Source organism: Manis javanica, chromosome 5, assembly GCF_040802235.1.
Source record: "Manis javanica isolate MJ-LG chromosome 5, MJ_LKY, whole genome shotgun sequence".
Lineage (NCBI taxonomy): Eukaryota > Metazoa > Chordata > Mammalia > Pholidota > Manidae > Manis > Manis javanica.
The window spans coordinates 153,149,697-153,170,363 of record NC_133160.1 but is presented as its reverse complement, the minus strand read 5'-3'; the positions used below and the strand labels follow the sequence as shown (position 1 = coordinate 153,170,363).

At 41.5% G+C, this 20,667-nt stretch overlaps 1 long non-coding RNA gene across 6 annotated transcripts in view; it reads left to right on the top strand.

Annotated features, from left to right (window-relative positions):
• The window catches only part of LOC140849648 (uncharacterized), a 58,084-nt gene that overhangs the window by 20,266 nt on the left and 17,151 nt on the right, over positions 1–20,667 (top strand). For 3 of the 6 annotated variants that reach the window (XR_012131776.1, XR_012131779.1, XR_012131778.1), the window contains exon 7: positions 3,932–10,759. The exons of 1 other annotated variant lie outside the window; for it this stretch is intronic. This is a non-coding gene — a long non-coding RNA (uncharacterized lncRNA). Of the gene's footprint in view, positions 1–3,931; positions 10,760–20,667 lie in introns of those variants that run through there. 2 more of the 6 variants (XR_012131780.1, XR_012131777.1) reach the window with 2 other exon arrangements.

Genomic DNA, 20,667 nt, shown 5'->3' with positions numbered 1-20,667 from the left:
AAATGCTTCAGATAAGGGATATGAGCCCATATAAATTATGTTGAACTTTATCTTAGTGCTAGTTGCTTAGCATATTCCAATTTTGTGACATTGGAGTGCTGACTGTCCCCTTCTCATTGCCTACCCTCCTCCCCATCTGCTCCTGAATCCATACACCACTGCTGGCTCCTGCCCAGGGAGGCCACCCACATGGACCCTTTGTTCTGGCTGACTCCCCTGATGGCCAGTGGCAGGGACAGGCTGGAGAACAGAGGGCCAGGGGAGAGGGAGGTTAGGATGTTTCTTCCCACATCTTCCTGCTGCGGGGCCCATCTCCAGCATTACCTTCCTCCCTCTCCTGCGCATCTGACTGCACCTTCACAGCTCCAGCACTCCGTCTTCCCCTTCCTCTTCCAGCTCTTAGGGGTAGTAATGGCTCCCCAGTGCAGCAGGCCTCTGAATGCCCCTACCTCTGTGATTGTTCTCTGTGCCCTGCCCACACCTCATAAGCAGCCCCTTTATTAGAGTCTCTCCCTTAGAACCATCTGGAGTGAACACTGTTCCCTGCTGTGCACCAACCAGTATGTTGACAAATCAGAGTCCCTGTGGTGCCCTGTGAAATGCGTTTATCTTAGATCAAGAGGCCTGAGTTTGAAGACTGGCTAACTGGGGAAATCACTTTTACTTTTTTGGTCTTTGGTTTTCCTATCTGTAAAAAGGGGCTGATAATGCTTATTTCAGAGTGTGCTGTGATAATAAATCAAGAGTATGTGAAAATGCCTGGGAAACTCTAAAGAAATGCTGAGTTGAATAGACTATTCCACTATTCTGAATATCCTCTCCCCCCAGCTCTTCCAGATAAAGAGTGCCTGCTTTGTGCCTTAGTTCAGGGCCCTTTAAAGAGCACACCATAGACTGGGTGACTTAAACAAACATTTGCTTCTTACCGTTCTGGAGGCTGGCAAGTTCAGGATGAGGTCTTCAGCGACCTGGCGGCTGGGGAGAACTTGCCCCCTGATGTGCAGATGTCTGTCTCCTGGTATCCTCACGTGGCAGAGAGAATCCATGTCCCTCTGTTTATAAGGGCATTCATCTCATAACAAGAGCCCTATGCTCGGAATCTTATCTAACCCTTAGTGCCTCCTAAAGGACTCACACCTATTACTATCCCATTGGGTGTTAGGGTTTGAACATATGAATTGAGTGGGAGACACAAACATTCAGTCCATAATCCTTGTTTAAATCAAACTATACTTATGCCCTGTGACTACAGAAGGCTACATACAGGTCACTAGAACAGGAAAGCCCATAATCTATCCCCTTTTCTTACTACCTGTTTCAGGATTCAGCTGTTCTTTGTCACCTGTGTTTGATTTCTATTCTTCGCTTCAGTGAGTGGCTTGGACAGCAGCATCTGTGCTGTAGTGTCACGCTGATTAATCTACTTTTCCTTTTCCAACTTCTGCCATTCTGTAATCATTTGGGCTGCATTTTTATGTTCTTCCAAATCGTCAATATTCTATCCAGTTTTTTGGCTGCTTTAAAGTCACATTTTACCCTAGAGCATAAAAAAATAATTTTTAGTAAGAACTCTATCACTCACTAAAATTCTCTTTACCTCTTCATCCCAGTTCTATCTCAAACAAGACTCTCCTGTGGATGGTTTTTTATCAGTAAAAAATTGTTGCTTTGGCCTTAGAAAAATCGAGATTGTTTTTTTTTGTGGCTAGACTTCACCAGAAAAAGATACTTAACTCGAATTATGTAGGCTTGGCCTGAAAGTCTGATCTTTTACTGGAGTTGGTCATTCCAGAACTACATGGGTGTTCCCCATAAAAGGGAACAATCAACAAGATTAAGTTACATTGAGGTCTTAATTGATTTTCCAGAACTTCCTCTTCCTATCACAGAACCTTGCCTTCTGAGCAGTACATTCAATTTAGCTTAATCCTGCTCTGAGCTTTAGTGAATAAGAAATATTCTGGAAATAAAAGCTATTTCACACATAAGTAACTAATTGATACTTTTACCCTCCCATTCACCCTTATTTAGCTTTACCAAACCTAGTGCCACAACAGGTTCTGCTTTCATTTTACACACTTTGAGAGTTGTTCGAATTCTTGATTCCTGGAGTTTTACTGTGCCAAATATTTGCCAGAAGTAAAGGGGACATACTTACAGGTTTGAAAATACTTTGATATGCAAATATTTTGTCAGGTCAGGCTGATTATGGTAATTGTATTTAAATATGACTTGCTATAATTTTCTTTGTTCTTGATAATGTATAGTTACACTGTAAAAAAGAAAAGAGTTACTCTTTTAAGTAAGACATGGCATGACACCTGTAGTGTGAGCGGTAGCCCAACAGGGAACCCCTACACCCTCCTAGGTGCTAAAACAGAAACACAGAAGACTTGCTCTTCCCCCATAGGGCCTATAGAGCAGACGCATGCCCCCTATGTGTGACTTACACAGTCCTGAAGTTTTTACTCAGCAGAATTCCACCCACAGGCCTTTCAGCAGGGATCAGCAGATTTTTTTCTATAAGGACCAGGTAGGAAATATGTTAGGCTTTTTAAGCCAGAGCATCTCTGTTGCAGCTTCACAATTCTGCCATTGTAATGCGAAAGTAGTCAGATAATAAATAGGTGAGCAGATGGGTGTGGCTGTGTTTCAATGAAACTTCGTTTACAAAAATAAGTGCTGGGCTAAATTTGAGTCAGGGGCTGGTAGCTTGCCATCCCTTGCTTAGTTCCACGTACTTCTAATGAATATTCCTCTCTGTTAAACATTTTCAAAAATGAAGTCCAGTCATTGGCAACCATCATAAAAATAAGTGATTCGGACAAGAGTCATCAATGCCATACTAAACCAAATGGAAGCACCTAATGAGAAACAAGATATTTATGTATTCTCCAAATGTCTCCCCACAATATACTTATTGCAAAGGGGAAAACAATAACGTCACAGAGAAGATACCTGGCAGAACCCCCAGGCAAGTGATCAAAGATAATATACATGATCATGGAATAAATCAACATATGCCTTTCTTCTGTGTGATTCCTGCCATAATATAGAAAAAAAAATTTTTTTAACCTGAATCTAATCATGTGAAAATATCAAATATACCCACATTCTACATAATATTTGCATTATACCCCTCACAAATGTTAACATCATGAAAGACAAAGATTTAGGCACCGCACCAGATTAAAGAATAGAAAAGAAACATGGCAGGTGAATGCAGCGCGTGATCTGGAATTTTCTTTTTACAAAGGACATTATTGGGAAGGTTGCCAAAAGTCTGAAAAATATCTGCAGATTGAGGAGTATTTTGTATCTTAAATTTAATTAAGTTAATTTCCAGGTTCTGACAATTGTACAGTGGTTATGTCCCTGTTTTTAGTGCATACGCACAAAAGTATTTACAGGTGAATGAACATCACAGCTGCAGCCAGGGTGACCAACCGGCCCATCTGCTTGGAACAGAAGGGATTCCCCCATGCGGGGGCCTTCAGTGTGAAAATCAGGAAAGTCCCAGGCAAGCTGGGTGAAGTTGGTCACTTTAGCTGCAACTAACTCGCGAAGGGTTAAGGACAAGTGGGTGTGCGTGTGGGTGTGGGTGTATCTTTTTTCCCAGTGGAAGCTGAGTGCTGTAAGGTGAGTCCTTCCTGATGTCGAGTATAAGGCAAGGCCCAGGGGTTATCTCCTATGTAGAAAAATCAGCTAAGCTTCTGCAAACAACAGCTGTGGCATCCCCAAAGAAACTGATGCCAGGGAGACCAACATTCAACAAAGGCAAGTTGTGACCCCAGGGCAGTTGCTGGGAGCAAGGACAAAAGAAATCCCCAGCAATCAATGGTTTTCTAAAACAAAAGAGTAGCAGGATTTTTTTCTTAGTGTTTGCAAGAAGCCTGTTTCTCTAACCCTGGGAGTCTATTTCCTTTTCCAGGACAGCAGCCCCTGTAGGTTCATGGAGGTTGTGCGTGGAGATGAAGGTGGCTGGAATCAAATCTCTGCTGCTGGGAATGACTGGAAGGTGTGCTGATGCTTCTGGGGTCCCAGAGCACTCATTCCCTCTCTGTTTCGCTTCTGTTTACCCCATACGGAACGGGGAATGGTGGAGAGAGGAGGGGAGCATCCACACAGAAAAAAGTAAGAATTTGAAGTCTAAATGGGTACAGCATTTATCATTTCTCATCATTTCCATAACACACACACTGGCCCAAGTGGCCAGGGTCTGTCACCCAGATGACTGAGCTAGCCATAGACTTGGCCACAGCAAGAGCAAACCTCTGATCGCCCTTCTTCTGCTCTGCCTACTGTCAGCGTGTGCTCAACACTTTGGCCCTGGTCATCTAGTTCATATGTAAATCAGATCCTGTCACAAGGTTGCCTCCAGTGGCTTTACATCTCACTCAGAATAAAATCCAAACTCCTTAACCATGACTCACAGGCCCTACCCAGTCTGGTTCTCCAATGCTTTCTGCCCTTATCAAAGACTAGTCCCAGCCTTGATTACTCCTCCACAATTGTGTTGGCCTCTTGCTCTTCCTCAAGCTACCCAAATATTTCATACCTCTGGGCATCGGTATTTGCCCTTCCTTCAGCCTGGAATGCTTTTTCCTCAGATATCTGCCTGCCTTTCTTCCTCACCAGTTTCAGTCCTTTGCTCAAATAGCAATTCTCAGTGAGGCCTTCTCTTGCCACTGTCTGAAACTACAACCTTCAACACACTCTCCTGGCTTTGCATTTCTCTTTACCACTTAGCACCACCTAACATGTTACACATTTCCCTTATTTGGCTGCATTAGCCTAAAGCTCCACCAGTGCAGGGATTTATTTGTTTTCATGGCTTTATTCTTAGTGTCCAGAGCACCTGCTGGAATATAGTAGGCACAGACATATGTGATTACTAAATGAATGGGAATCACTGTTTTCTGGTGTCTGTGTGCCCTGACACTTGTACTGCATTTGGTGTAGGGATGTGTGGGTCCTGTGGATGGACTGGACATGTCTGTGAATATACACTCAGCAGGTTCTAGGCTGTTTGAGAGGCCTTTGAGTCCCAGCTACCCTTTCTCTATAGATCCCACCTCACATCTTAGCAAATATATTTAAATGCAACTGCCTTCCAGATTACACATAATTTTGGCTGAAAAAATTTTTAAAGGACCATTATAATTTTACTTTTGAAATCTTTTGCCAATGAGTGACCCCATTAATTTATAATCAGCTCTGACTTTTATCATGCACAGTTGAGAGTTCTTTTGAAGTGAAATCAAATCTAACCTTAAAGTGATTTTTCAATGTAATGATATTTTTATGAATAATCAATTCAACAGTTAATGAAATTGGAATAATTCTATGCTTCATGGGCATTTATAGAAGTACTGGTTAACTCACTTTTTGCATTGTTCCTTGGCATATTAGAGCTGATAATTATTTTCTTTTGGGACTCAGCCATGTTTATGGGCCCCTGGGAATTTCACAGAACCTGTCTTGGCCCTAGAAAACCCAATGGATAAGTAGTTGTGGCAAGAATCAGAGATTAGAAAAAGGAAATCTCCCCTTACTGCCAGATAATTTAGGTCCGGATTAATGGTAGATGTTCTGTGGTCATGGTGGGGAGCCAGGGAGACATGGCAGAATGCACCTTGGTTGTGCTGGAAGTTTCTATCCCAGTCTGCTGTCATGCACAAGCCAGCGGGGTACCCATTTATCTGTAGCAAACCTCTGGTAGCCAAGGGGACCACAGCCCTCTGTGACTCTTCTCTCTCTTTTCCCATCATCCTCTGGGCCCCAGTGGAACAAATGTTTTTATTGACATTTTATGACACTTTTGCAGAATTCTGTTGACTCATGTGAAACAAGATGGGGGATTTTTCTGTAGCAGTTACCACATGGGAAAACAGATCAGTTAGTCACATCATATGCCAAGCCCTGCTGTTGTCTATGCAGAGCACTTTAAATCACATAACCTTCAAAGCTGTCCCTCATTTGCAGTGACACTAGCTTTGGTGATTTTTTTTCCTCCCTGTGAAAGCCATCAGTTGCTGAGGTTTTCTTGTTGCTCTCTGGCAGAGACATATTTATTTATCACAGAAGAGGCTGAAAGGACTCATGTGAACTTCCTTCTGGAGATGAAAAGAAAACATTTCATTCTTAGCCTGTGCTATCTACTGAACAAAACCAGAAGATAGTGACTGTCCTCGTGGACAGATGTCACCCAGAGCAGGCCCAGATCATGTTTGTTTTTCTTTCTAGCCCCACATGACTTCGAACTCACTCCGTAAATAAAAGAGACAGGAGCACAAAACTCTTTACACTTCCTGCTTCCTCCCAGCATGCTGACATTTCAAAGTCCCATATGTTTCCCTAAACAAAGTTTCATGAAAATATGTATTTTAAAAAATCCCACAACTGTTTTCAGGTTATTACAACCCAAGAGAAGAAAGGCTGCATGTGGCCATGTAGGACAGTTTACAGGATGCTGTGATTGCCTCTACCCTTCTGGGTAACAGCAGGCACATTTCAAAGGCTTAAACAGAGATGTGGTTGAAGACCTAAGATACATGTATGCTTCTTCATTTATCCATGTAAATGTCTAATATTCTGCAACTCAGTCACAAGCAGGATATGGTTTTAATAAATATTTCCCATTCAGAAATGAGTAATTAGATAGAGTTTAAAACATGTCAGACTCCTAAAGACTAGTGATGGACATTGACTAGTTACCTCTCCAGCATGGATTTTTCCTTTCCCACCCTTTTTCTATTCTCACCAGGGGTCTAGATGGGGTTGACCTTGTCCCCAGCTCTAGGAATGGACTACCATTGGCTCAAGCCAATCGACATATCCCATTCCTCAGGCCACATGGGTTGGTCAGGGATGAACTTGTGATCTGATCTGAGACAAGGATTCACAGTGATAAATGCCTACATAATCAACCAACCTAACTTCACACCTCAAGAAACTAAAAAAAGAAGAGCAAACTAAGCCCAAGGTTGGTAGAAGGAAGGAAACAACAAAGATCAGAGAGGAAATTATGAATGAAATAGAGACTGAAAAAGACAGTAGAAAAGATCAATGAAACTAAGAGCTGTTTTTTTGGAAAAGATGAAAATAGACAAACCTTTAGCTAGACTCTCAAGAAAAAAAAAGAGGACTCAAAAAAAATTAGAAATGAAAAAGGAGATGTTACAACTAATACCACAAAAATACAAAGGATCATACAAGACTACTATGAGCAATTATAGCTCCCAAAATGAATGATCTAGAAGACATGGATAAACTCCTAGAAGCATACAACCTACCAAGACTGAATCGTGAGGAAACAGAAAATCTGAATAGACCTATTAGTAGTTGAGATTGAATCAGTAATCAAAACCTCCTAACATAGAAAAGTCTGCAACCAGATGGCTTTGCTGGTGAATTCTATGGAACATCTAAAGACTTAATACCAATCCTTCTCAAACTCTTCCAATTTGGGCCAGTGAGAGAGTTGACAATCACAGGACTTGTGTGGAGAATACTAAAAGAGGTCCTTATATTACACCTGGTGTGGTCTGAGGATGTGAGGTTTGGAAATGCCAGGGTGCTTTTCTACCCTAGGGAAAGAGCCCACAGTTGCCAGGAGTCTTTATATGAAATCTGGAGATGAAACTATCACCACTGGAAAGATTGTAAGAGCAAGAACCTTGGGTGGCTTAGACTTACCTGAAGCTAGCCCTATCTTTGGGTTTTTCAGTTACATAAGCCAATAAATTCTCTGTTGTTAAGCAAGATCTAATTGAATTCTCTGTTGCTTGCACATACTAGAAACCTAAATGATTCAAGGCTGTTAATGCTATTCCTAGCTATGACTAGAGCTTCCAAAGAAGCTGAAATCTTGTGCAGAACATGTTTTCATTTCTCCCTTGCTGTGGTTTTTACTTCACCATCATCCTCCACTCTTCTTTTTTACATGGAGCCCCATTATCTCTTAGGAAACCACCCTTCTTCCCACTCCACGCCACCCTAGTTGATCCCCACCTCCTGGCGCTAGCAGTGGACATGTGACCCAGGCATAACCAATCAGGACATTCCATTCCTGGAGCTATTTGATTGGCTCAGGGATGGTAAACTATACCAAATAGCCAATGAAAATAAGATTCAGAAATTTTATTTGAACTTTTATTGAAAAAAGTTCAAATAACTCTCATTCAAAACTCTTATTTGAAGCATTTTCTGAGGGAGGAGAATACAAACCTCTTCATGGATATTTTGTCACCACATGGAAAGAACATCCCTGAAAATGAAGCAACAGAGAGGAGAGAAAGACACGAGATAGAGAGATGGTGAGAGAAAAGCCAAGTCCTAAGAACACCAGGCCTGAATGTAGCCATGCCTGAAGCATGTGAAGAAATAACTTCCTTCTTAAGAGAGTTTGATCTGAGTTTTCTGTTACTTACAGTTTAGAATCTTAATTAATACAGTCATGAATATTTTTACACCTTCTACAACTTAGTTTCCAAGTTATGTATGGGTAATATAATTTATTTTATTCTTACTAACACCTGAAGTCATTTTTTATTTTTTCTTTATATTCTTTATATTCAACTAACTTTTTCTTAACTTTTGATTATAATAATGTTTAAATAGACATGTTTACACATTTCTTTGTATGGACAAACTTTTAGAAGTGGAATTGCTGGGTGAAAGGCATACATGTTTAAGGTTTTTGATAAACATTACCAAACTGCTCTGAAGAGGGTTCTTTGAATTTGTACCTCTACTGCCCCTTCACATGAACACACACTAGATATTACTATTGTCTCACTTACTAGTCCAGATGAATATTTTATTCATATGTCACTTGGCCATTTGTTGATATTTTTTTGATTTGCTTCTTCACATTCAAAAACTTGAAATTCTTTTACTTTTATTTCAGGAATAACTGGTTAGATAATGCCTCATTGTCAGCCATTTTAGCTATTTTTCCAATGACATTTTCTGTATGTGCAAAACAACTACAGGCCCTAGTGGATGTACTTTTGTTGGAAACACCCATTTCCCACTGCTTTGAATTTTTGTTGACAGTCATCTGCATCACTGGCCTTCCATGAATTAAGCATAATGATTTGAGAGGTACTATTGTGAAGTTACATTAGTTAAGTAAGATGCATTTGGAGCTGGGCTTGTTGGGTTCAGAACCCAGCCCAATCACTTAGCAGATGTGTGACACTGAAACTCTCTGTGCCTCATTTTCCTCATCTTTAAAATGGGGACAATAGTACTAATTCACAGGGTTGCCACAGTCTCATTAAGATGAGTAAAGCACATGCAACAGGGCTTCCAGGTATAAGTTAAGCCCTGAAGGAGGATTAACTATAACATAGTAGCAACTAAACTGTATTGAATGTTTGTTGTGAACAAATGACATAAACATCCCATTTGATTTTCATCAACTGTCAGCTTCTTTCGTTATGTCCATCTTATAAATGAAGAAATTAAGATGCAGTGGGGTTAAACAACTTAGCCAAAGTTTCCTTGTTAACATGTGGAACTGGAATTCAAGCCCACCTATATTTCTTCTGGGAGAATACAGATGGTTGGCATTAAAAAAAAATTATTTGAAGACCATGTTTTTATTATAAAAGGAAAATTTCATTCCCACTACAGGTAGAAGTTTGCATTCTTCCTGTCCATCACTTAAATTTCATATCAGAGCATTTTCTCCCAGCAGCCTAATACATATTTAATGACAATAATTGTAAAAAGCAGATATTTAAAACAGCATAAAGATTATATATATAGTAGTGCCCCTACTGTCTCTTACAGTAGGTCAACATTATTGAGAAAAAATCCCCATGAACGGTTTTACTACTGATGTTTTTAATTCTAAATAAAGAGGCTCTCCTTATTAAGATTGTAGGGCTGTTACAATCATAAATACTTCCTGTTGCTCTTTAATATACCTTACAAAATGCTCACTTTGAGAGTCATTGGTATAGTTGATGTCCACATGTACTGTTTTAGATTGGGTTCAGCTAGATATTCAAACACTCCAACAAAATCCAGTCAAGCTTGGCGCAATGACATTTCGAAGTTTATAGCCCCATTGGTAGACAGAAAAGGCAGACCTGTTTTTATTTAATAGAGATTACTGCCCAGCGTTGGGTAGATGTTTATAATGGTTCTGGGTGTGGGTTTGACGTAGGTTAAGAGGACAGAGTAGAGGAAGTGGAGAGTAAAATATTATTAGCAATAAAAGATAAACCCTTCCAGAGAAATAATAATAGTTATGAAATAGGAATGAACTTCCCAGTCATGCATTTCAACCCCCTACTGAGATGTGGGGTGAGGCAAATCTCTCCCCTAAACTGGTTACATAATATTTTCTTTCTCTAGGAGGTTTCACAACCTCTTTTATGAACTGTTAATGTGCTTATTCAATCGTATCATGGGGAAAGGTAACTAATTTTTAACTTTAACCAGGATAGCTTGACCTTCCCATGGAAACTGGTGAGCCAGTGCAGACTGCTATTCCATAATTGTTCTCTCCTCACAGATTCAATCACAATAAATGACAAAGATTGAAAATGCTTTATTTTCACTTTCACTTGATTAAAATACTCAGCTTTAAACTTATTACTATTCAAATGATCTCTCGTCTTAGTCATCAAATCCATCATTTGAGAAAAAGCACTAGGCTGGCACCCAGCCACCGACCCAGCCCTGAATCCAAGCAAATGTTTTTGACGATAAGGCCATTTCACCAGGCTTTGGGACATTTAGAGGCCACCCAACAAATCCATATCTAAAGATTCTTAAAAGAAAGAACTTTGAAACATTTCTTCCAAGATCTAGTTTAGCAGATGCTTTGACCCTTGTGGGTAGGATGAAAACTGCCCAGTACTGCAAAAGTCAGAATTAGGTGTGTGTCTCTGACTCTCATTAGGTTGGTGTCCCCAAGAAAATTAGCAAGTATTCTGAGTCTCAGTTTCCTCTTCTATAAAATGGGCTTAGCAGAGGATAAATAGGGTATGCGAATGAATGCAAGTGGTATCCATTATATTTACCACTCCTAAGTTGACTTAATGCATGTCAACTAGAGAAATTAATGGCAGTCTGATAGGCTGTAGCCTCAACTGCCTTAAATGGAGGCAACCTGGCCTGTGAACTGTATTTTGGCCTCAGGAAGACTCCTCTGGCAGAAGTTCACTACGGCCGCAGAGATGAACAGAAAGTACTGAGACATCTTCCGCCGATCCACATAACCTCAGAGCTGTTGCTTTTGTGCTAATTGTCAAATGGAAACGATTTTGTCATTCCAAATCATCTCTAGATTAGCCTTTGTTGGGAAGGTAAAATACTTGAGGTGATGAAATTTTCAAAATTTCCACTGTAAAATATTGCTTCCCAAATCCAGGCTTGCCCAAATACAGTTAAGTACATGATGGTACAGTAGTTACAAGTGTGGACTTTGGAGCACAACCACCTTTAAATCATGCTTTTTCCACTTATTAGCTGTATGACCTTGGACAAGTTACTTAACCTCTTTGTGCTTCCATTTCCTCAAATGATAAATAGGGACAAAAAGTACCTACTTTAAAGGATGATAGGGAGAATTTGATTAATTTAATTTAATTTAATTTCATGTAAAAAACTTAGAATATTGTAAGTGCTATGTTTTGTGTTAGCCCTTAAAACGGTGTTTGGCAATTAGAAGGCACTGAGTAAATGTTAGCTCTTACAAGACTGCTTTAATTATAGAGGCTGTGATGCAGGAGAAAGGGAAGAACTCAGGAAGGGAGATTAGGACAAATTCATTTAGTTTATACCTCTTAGTCATTGTATCTACAACCTTTATCAAGCCAATTATCTTCCTTAGAGATGTTGTCTGTATATCTGCATGCCCATAACTCAAGATTGGGAGGAAACTTGAAGCTCAAATAACAGGTAATTAGAAGGAGCTCACTTTGCAAACTATGCCTGCTTTTTAATGGAGCTTTAAATGAGCTCATGGGAAGTTCATTATAAAATGCTTGCCTGCACCAAATGCCTTAAGGGGAAAAAGCTTAGTGCAATTCAGTAGTTGTTTAAATAATACAAAGGCTATGACCCTCCTGGGACTCTGTTCCTGCTGTGGGAGTCAAAGATTTTTTGAATGTCCCAAGGTATTTCAAAGCGATCACAAAGTCACATTTTACAACTAGAAGGGAATGAAGAAACCATCTCCTCCTAAGCAGTCTTTTTATAGCTGAGTAAGTAAGTCCAAAGGGGTTAAAGGATTTGCCAGAGGCCTCTCAGTAAGGCAGAGCTAAAATCAACAACCGCTTTCTTTAACTCCCAGCCCAGTCCCTTTCTACTAACGCATTGCCAATCTTATGGAAGGAAGGAGATGGATGGAAGCTGCCAGCTGCAGATGGGGGAATTCAATTGTTTCCCTCTTTCACACAAATAAAAGGATAAACTGATGACATACCTGTAGAGACAATTATGATTTAGAAGAGAAAGTACCTAGGCTAAACAATGAATCACCAAGCATTCAAAGTGAAAATTTAATGGAGGCAGGTAAGAATTTTTGTCTGCTTATTTTTAATTCATCAAGACTAAAAACTGTTGCTATGTTGGGTCCAGGAAGCATTTTGTAATGCCTGTGGACAAAGAGCATGACTGACTAAACAGTAGGTGGAGTTTTGTAGTCTTGCAATTATTCTAGCAAGCCATGTAACCTGACCCAGGGCCAGCCCAGAGTTTTCTGGTGTGACAGGCTCTTGGGGTGCCTATACATGGCTTATCTTTTGGCCATTCCTTCAGCACCCCTTCCACACCCATAAACCAATACAGGAACCACCTAGGAGCCGGACTTGAGGAACAGGGCCTAAGTGATTTGGGCCGTTCCATCTGATAGTATATAGCTTCCAGGTTATGGAAGCCGAGGTCCACAAAAGAGATTTCTACAAAAAATTGACCCTATCGGAGGAGCACTCAACCTCACATTTGAATTTGGAGGGAAGATTACAACTGTTTACTCAATTTGACAGGTGTTTGCAAATCACTTGCTCTGTTCTGTCTATAAATAAACAATGCTTATATGCAAATGATAAATACGTGTTTGGCAGGGACTCCTAAACACTGTGGGTCAACACGCCAGTGGAGACTTCACCAGAGCATTCCTGGCTTCCATTTTGAACTTGGCTGGATTTTCTCTTAGTTAATTTGGTTTCTTTAAGTGTATGTGACATCATTCCTCTGCAAAATGACTTCCATTCTATACAAAATGTGTAGATAAAACTGAAAAATATAAGGGATGGGTCCTTGCAAATATGTGTGGGACTTCCACAGAACTCTCAGAGCTGTGCAGTGCTGGCATATTTCTGGGGTGTTTACCCCCTCTCACCTCTGCAGTTGCCTTCTGCCTGTAGAGCCTCATCCTTCCATAAAAGAGTAACTTACTTGGATGGTACATGTAGGTTTCGGACCTCTGTGAACTCTTGAAATTAAACATAGAGTAGTTTGAGGATTTTTAGGTCATTGCTGGTACCCCAAAATGTCAGCAACCCACCAAAAGTTTAAGAATGATTGCTTTTTCTAATAGGTTGTTAAAGTTATTTCTTACTGAAGGTGCATGAAAGTGCATGGAGAATGGACACATGACCGTAACTTTTATATATCACAGAGGGGGCCAAGGAGAAACTTTGCCTAAGACATTTTCCAGAAAAAAAAAAAAGCAATAATTTTATTAACTCTTTCTCCCCATTTTTCATTCAAGATAAAATATCTGTATTAGTGAGAGTGATTATCCTAACACAGATGCTAACTTCAAAAGTAAGGCCTAAGGACAGGACTGATGGGGATTCTAAAACTGACTTTAGAAAATGTTATCTCTTGGAGCATGAGTGGTCAAACCTCTTCTGTCCAGGATCAGATAGTAAAAATTTCATCTTTTTGAGCCACATGGTTTCTGTTGTAACTACTCAACTCACCACCCATAGACAATATGTAAACAAATGGGAGTAGTGGTGTTTCAATAAAAGTTTATTTACAAAAAAATGGTGGTGGGCCAGATTTGGCCCATGACAGCAGTTTTCTGATGCCTGTCTTAAAGGTTTAAAAATGCTATTGAATGAAAATAAGAAAGCTCACATATCTGTCAGGTTTATGATATATACCAACTTCAAGTTACTTTGCCAAAAACAAAATGCCTGATCATATTATTCTGTTGGTCATTGTGTTGGAATGAAATTCCAACAAGTATTTAATTCTACATGCCAGGCAAGCTGTGGGTATGCTAAACACCTAACAATAAAAATCAAAAACTTCACATGTCAGATTTTTCCGGGGCGTAAGACAAAAATAAAACTAGATTCTTTAAGCTGTGATTTGTATTTCTAGGCAACTCATGAAAATCAAATTTTTGACAAATGACTATAGTAAAATAATCCTTTCGTCCTAAGGCTCACTCCGGGTGAGAAATCCCTCCCTGATCCTCCACAGGTAGACTTTTGTTTTTTCTAGAAACCTGATGTCTTTTAGAATCATAAGTTCTTGCAAACACAAGCAGGCTGTGCCTGCCAGGCTTTCAGACTGCTGCTTGTTTAGCTGGGGAGAAAAGTAATCCTTGCGATGTTCCAAAAGTCTGTAGTTCCTTTCATGCCTAAGCAACAAGTTAGAAACTCCAGTCCTCTTTTTACTTTCCACATTTGAAATAATTAGTCATTTTTTCTTCCTGTTGAATATTTAGTTTTGCATGCTGGCTGGTTAGAACCTTTCATATCTGCACAGTAACAGATAGTGAGGTTTGAACAAAGAAACTAGGAGGCAAAGGGAAAGGGCTGGGATGGGCACCAGAGGAGCCAGGGAAAAATCAACGCAAAGGCCATCAGAAAGTCCATCCAACTGAAATCACTTCTCTGGATTAAAAAAAACAAAAGTGCTCTACATTAGTGAGTGCTGAATTATCTATAAGAAAACAACTAAAATGTAAGTAAGCTCTGCCCACTGTCCTCAAGGAGCTGAAATCATAGTTGTAAGCACACAGAGAGACAAGCAAGGACAGATTTTATATTGCCAGGGAATGGACAGATTTCAACTGATGCAAGTAATCAGATAATGCCAAGAGAGGATGTGGCACAATAGAGAAATCAGGGGTGCAAGGCATGTGCAAGAATCAGTAGGAAGGAAAGATGCTCTTTTTTCTTAAAGTCAGGCTTATGGGAAGCATAATTTACAGACACTAAAATCTCCCTATTCAGTACATAGATTTATGAGTTTTGACAAATGCATACAGTTATCAAGCAGTGTTTTCACCAGAAAAAAAATTCCCTTCTGCCCCTTTGCAATCAATTTCTCTGGCCACTCCCAGTCCCCCGGGCAACCACTGATTTGGTTTCTGTCCCTCTGTTTTGCCTTGTCTGGAATTTCAGATAAATGGAATCAGACAGTAAGTAGCAGAAAAGTGAGATTTTAATCTCAAGCAAAGAGGTGCTTTTTAGAGATTCAGTGTCTCTGAAGCACCATACGACCTATGGGGTAGTTGATAAAGGCAGCCAGGGCAATAAGGCTATGCAGATAATTCAACTTCTACAGGTACGTTATTTCCACACAAACTTCCTAAAATGAATACCTGATCATGTCACATCCCTCTGATAAACCTAAAATGGTTTCCCTTGTCTGTAGGATGAAGTCCAAAGTCTTTAATGTGGCTTGCCAGGCCATGCGGGGGGCCCCTACTGCCTCCTCTAGCCCCATCGTGCCCTTTCCTCTCTTTCCTGTTCCCCACCTCAAACTCTTATGTGCTGCTGCACTGCGCACTCTGCTTCTTCCATGTGAAGTGCACTCTCTCTCGTTGCTGGGCCTTTGTATGTGGTTTTCTTTCTATCAAAAGCATTTTCCTCTCACCCCTACCTTCTTGGCTTCAGACTTTGGCTTCCTCTGGAGGCACTTCCTGACCCTCCCGGTTTGGTTTAAACACCATTACTGTGGGCTCTGACACTTCGACTTCCCCTATTTTCGTGCTTATCAAACTATATCATAATTGCATATTTAATTATGTGTCTCCCAACTAGACTTGAAACTCCAGAAGCCAGGTTCGTCTTGCTCATAGTTGTATTTCCAGCACCTGGTATAATGCCTGGCACAGAGTGCCTCAAAAACCATACTTTAAATTGAGTGCAAGTGACAGATGAAATTCAGAAGAGGAAGTTTATTTTGGGGGTAGGGAGTTGAGGGAGCAGGGAAGAGGAAAGGAGTCAAGAAATGCTTTAGGAAACACCTGGGGCTTGAATGGCACCCTTCTCCAGTCACTCGTCTGCTGTCCCACAGCTCCACCTGCCATTCTGTATTCCGCTTTGTGGAGGCAGGTCTAGGTATCTGAAAACTACATTTCCCAGACGTTCTTGCCATCTGGGTTCAGAAGGAAATCGAAAGGCTGCAGAAAGAGGAGTCCTGCCCCAGCCCTGAGAGTGAGGTTGCTGGAGCAGCTGCTGGTATGAGGCAGGCCCACACTGCTGGAGCCCAGGCGACAGCAGGGCCGGCCTGGCCCGTAGCTGCCCAGCAGCGCAGCTAACGGTGTGGATTTGGGTGCTTAGCTGAGCTTCTTCCTTGCTCCTTCAGCCCCCCTCACCTGTTTGCTCTTCTCACTCTTCCAGCATCTTTGAAACCAGTTCCGTCTGTTGAATTCTCTGTGTTTGAAACCCTTATGCTGGTTTCCTCTCCTGCCTGGAACCAGACCAGCATTGTCTTGAAATCAGGATGGGGAGTAAAGGCAGGAAGGCATTTCTTAGGGAGACTGCCATGTGCAAAAGGCCAGAGGTGAGGGAGTTTAGAGGAAATTTTGGAGAGTAGAAAATCATACAGTTTGGCTGGGGCATAGTGAATGAATAGGAGAGAGGTAAGAAGAAAAGCCAGAGAGGAATGAAATGTGCATGTTGTGGAGGAATGCAAATTCTGAAAAGCCTACCCTGCTTTTGGTAAACAAAGGAGATTCACTGAGGCCTTGGGTCAAGTGCTGTGGTTAGAGCTGGGCATGAGATTGTTCTGCTTAGGGGTGAGTGTGATGAGTTGGAAGGAAAAGAAGGTTGCAAAAACTGACAGATATACAGTATTTAGAGGCTGTGGGGCTTGGTTGGATGAGATGAATGAGAGGAAAAAATCAAAGGTGGCACCACAGTTTTCCCCATTTGATTGAAAGAAAGGTGGAGGCATTGGAGAAGTCAGCAAGACAAAATTAATGTGACTTGGAAACTGTGGAAAATAATAGAAAATAACAACTGGCATCTGTATAACACTTTGTTTTCAACTGTGTTCTCATTTGATTTCAATTCTAATTTCCTAGCTCTTTTCACTGCCCATTGACATTGGTCTACAACTTGGCATCTTTGGTCTATAGCTGGCAGTTGGGTTTACATAGCATGATTTGGTAGTCATCTGCCTAGAGGAGAGAACCAGAAACCTAATACTGGATGAAATCACTAAGGGCTAGAAGAGAGAAGTCAGCCTCCCAGGGATGCACGTGGGCAGGTGGGTGGGAGGAGGAAGTCTTGGAGGTAAAAGAAAGGTCAGTGAGAAAGTAGGTAGAGAAGTAGCAGGAAAGTAGCTACCAGGAGGACCAGGGCAGTCTGTGCCAGACTCCCTTCTTCAAGGGGGAAGAAGACTTCATGAAACATGGCACTTGCCAAGACTGTCCCCTTCTGCAGGGTGTTAAAGAGAATAAAGATTGAAAAATAAATCCATGGGGTTTGCAGATATTAGTTGCAATGATGTAATGGGAACAGAATCTAGATTTCTAATGGCTAATGAGTGATTGGATGAGGAAGTAAGACAGTGAGAGTGGCCTATTTTACCATACTCTCAGCCCCTTTGGCATCCATTTCCTCTGCTTACCACAAAACCCTTCCCTTCCCACACCCTCAGCTACTCATCCATGAGCTTCACACACCGCTTTCATCCAAGTCTAGGATGAGCCAGCGGTTGGGATTGTGTATACAAAGCTAGCTCACAGACTTTCAAGTCTGGACTTCATGCAGATAGTATCAGCTTATTGTGGAGTTATTTATTAGCATCAAAGAATAGATTAATGGTGCTTAAATCTATGTTCCGGGGTTTTTCTTTAAGAAATCTGGCAATTTATTAAACATAAGGGCTAGTTGCTTTTATGACTTAATTAAAAGCAAACATAGAATAATTACACAGTTCTCCCCACTCCCCCTTTATAAATAAGTGTAGCCTGTCTCATGTACTTGACATCCACTCAAAGTCACAAAATCACATCAACACACACCATGAAGTATTGAAAGCTGCACATCTCACCAGACCCTGGTGAACTCCGTGGGCCCCACTCTAAGCAGTTGGTGAGAGTAGACCACAGAGGGAGTGAGCACGCTTCCTGTGCTTTGATGCACCAGTAGCAGCCTGGGTTAAAATCTCATGACTTCGCAAGGATTCCAACACCTGACCTAAATCACCTTGCTGAAATCCATTAAGAAATCAGAGCATCTCCAGGAGCACCAAGCAAGAGGCATGCAGCCCTGGTAATCCTGGTAAGTTCCACTCCGGGAAGAGGGTGGGTTTGACCAAGTTAGACCTTTCATAAAACGTAGAGCCTTCTAACTCCAAACTTGACCACGTTTATGACAAAGCATGAGCCTTCTAAATTATATTCTGAATGACCAAACAAGTTTGTAAAGCATCCAGGCCACAGTGCAGTAGGTGGAAAGAGGTGTCATCATTTATTTTAAGATAAGCTTATTCAGTGAACGAAAAGGGGAAGGTTGCTTATTCCAGACAACAGGTTGGAATCTGAGTGGTTTGCCTGTCATTTAAAAAAATACTGGGCTGTCGAATAGTTTTCTAGATTTTTAAAGTAGCACCTAAGTGTGTGAGTGAGTTCAGCAACATTAACAAAACAGGTTTTTCCATGAAACTCACCATAAAAAACTATATTGTCATAGGATAAACTATTTTAAACAAGCTTTAAACAAATAAACAAACTTCTGAATTAGTTTCAAATGGCCTAATTTTATTTTTTCTAACCACCAGTACTGGCAGCAATAGATACCCATGATTGGTATGTTTGAGTATGACACATTATCAGGGAACAGCAAAATCCCAGTTAATTTCCACTTCTGGTCTTGAACTGATTTTTTTTTCTAAAGTGTAAAATTTCAAGAAGAGATCTTGCTTCATGTCATGTTGCTTTACTTCTTTATTTAGTAATAGAAAAGTGTGTGGGAAGGAGGATGAGGGAGGAAGAGGGATAGCTGGCTGGGTTCAAACTACTTTTCTATCACCTTCCTTGATGATCAAAAAATGCTTGAAAAATTAGTCTCCACCCTGACGGTCTCCGCTTCATCACCTCCCATTCACTTCACAACCCACGGCCATCTGCCTCGCAGCCCATCACTCCATTCTGACTGTTCTTATTAAGACCAGTGTTTTCCAACTTGCTAAATCTAATGACCTATTTTTAGGCCCCTCTTACTTGACCTTTCTGCAACATTAAGACACCCTGTGCAGCCCCGAGTTTCTAAATTCACGTGCCCACAGTCACCCACATGGGTGAAGCTCGGTCCCTCATAGCTGCGCACCCAGATGCTGAGTGAGTCACAGGAAGCCTGCCCCATGGGGGCCTGTGTCCTTTCTCAGGGAGCTGCAGCTGCCGCCCAGCTCGGGTTTGATTTTGGCCAGGGAGGAGTATAGACACCATACTGTCAAGTCTATTAGTATTGTTTTAAAGATAAGCTTGGTTTTTATGAGAATATTCCCACTTCTTTGATAGTGCCTCAATTTTGTTAAATGCCGTGAAACAAGTAAACATATCTGTAGATCTCCCAGGAGAAGCCTCTGTTGTGGATAATACTCTACTTCTCTTGGCTTCTGGGCCCACCTCCCTCTCTCTCTGCCCATTCATCTCTGCTATGTTTTTCTCTATTTTTTTTTCACACCTACTTCTCTCCTTTTGGGGCTGCCTAGTCTTCCTCCTTGCTCCTCTCCTATCTTCCCATCCCCTTGGGCAATGTCACCAGCCTAGTCCTGGCTCCATGGGTTGCAATCAATGCTACCTCACACTCAGAAGGGCTCCACACTTGGCGCTTAATGATGTGCAGCTGCTGTCTTGAGATTCTTATATTATCTTTGAATTTGTGTTTTGTGAGTGAAGTCTGATTGGACAGCAAAACATGTAATGTACTGGGGGCTGGGCATCTCTCTGAGCCTCCTAGAAAGGGTTGTTGGCCAACTTCTCCTGACTCTCGCACCCTCTTGCTCCCCTGGTTCCTGTCTGCTCTCTCCCTACCATCCTCCCCGGACTTCCATCCTGGCAGGGATCTGAGTGCAAGGGCAAGGAGGGTTGAGGTCACAACCAGTAGTATCTCGAGCTGTAACCCCAAGCTGGCAGCACCACAGCTCATTCAATGGGTGATTGGCCAGGGCCAGCCTCTTGCCACCCTTAATCCAAATACCTAGGGCATTCTGGTGCAGAGGTTGCAATACCCTTGGGGCATTCATTTGCTGTGGGTTGGGTTGGCTGGCCCAGGAAAGGGAAGGTGACTTGACTTGACTTCCCAGCTTCCTGATGACTTATGTCACATCTGTCTGGGGACTGGTGAGAGGGGGACAGGGCAACTGTCAGGTCCAAGTGCATACAGACCTTGCCAGTCCCAGGGCAGACCTCCAGGCAGCTCAGAGGCTCTGAACTCACCC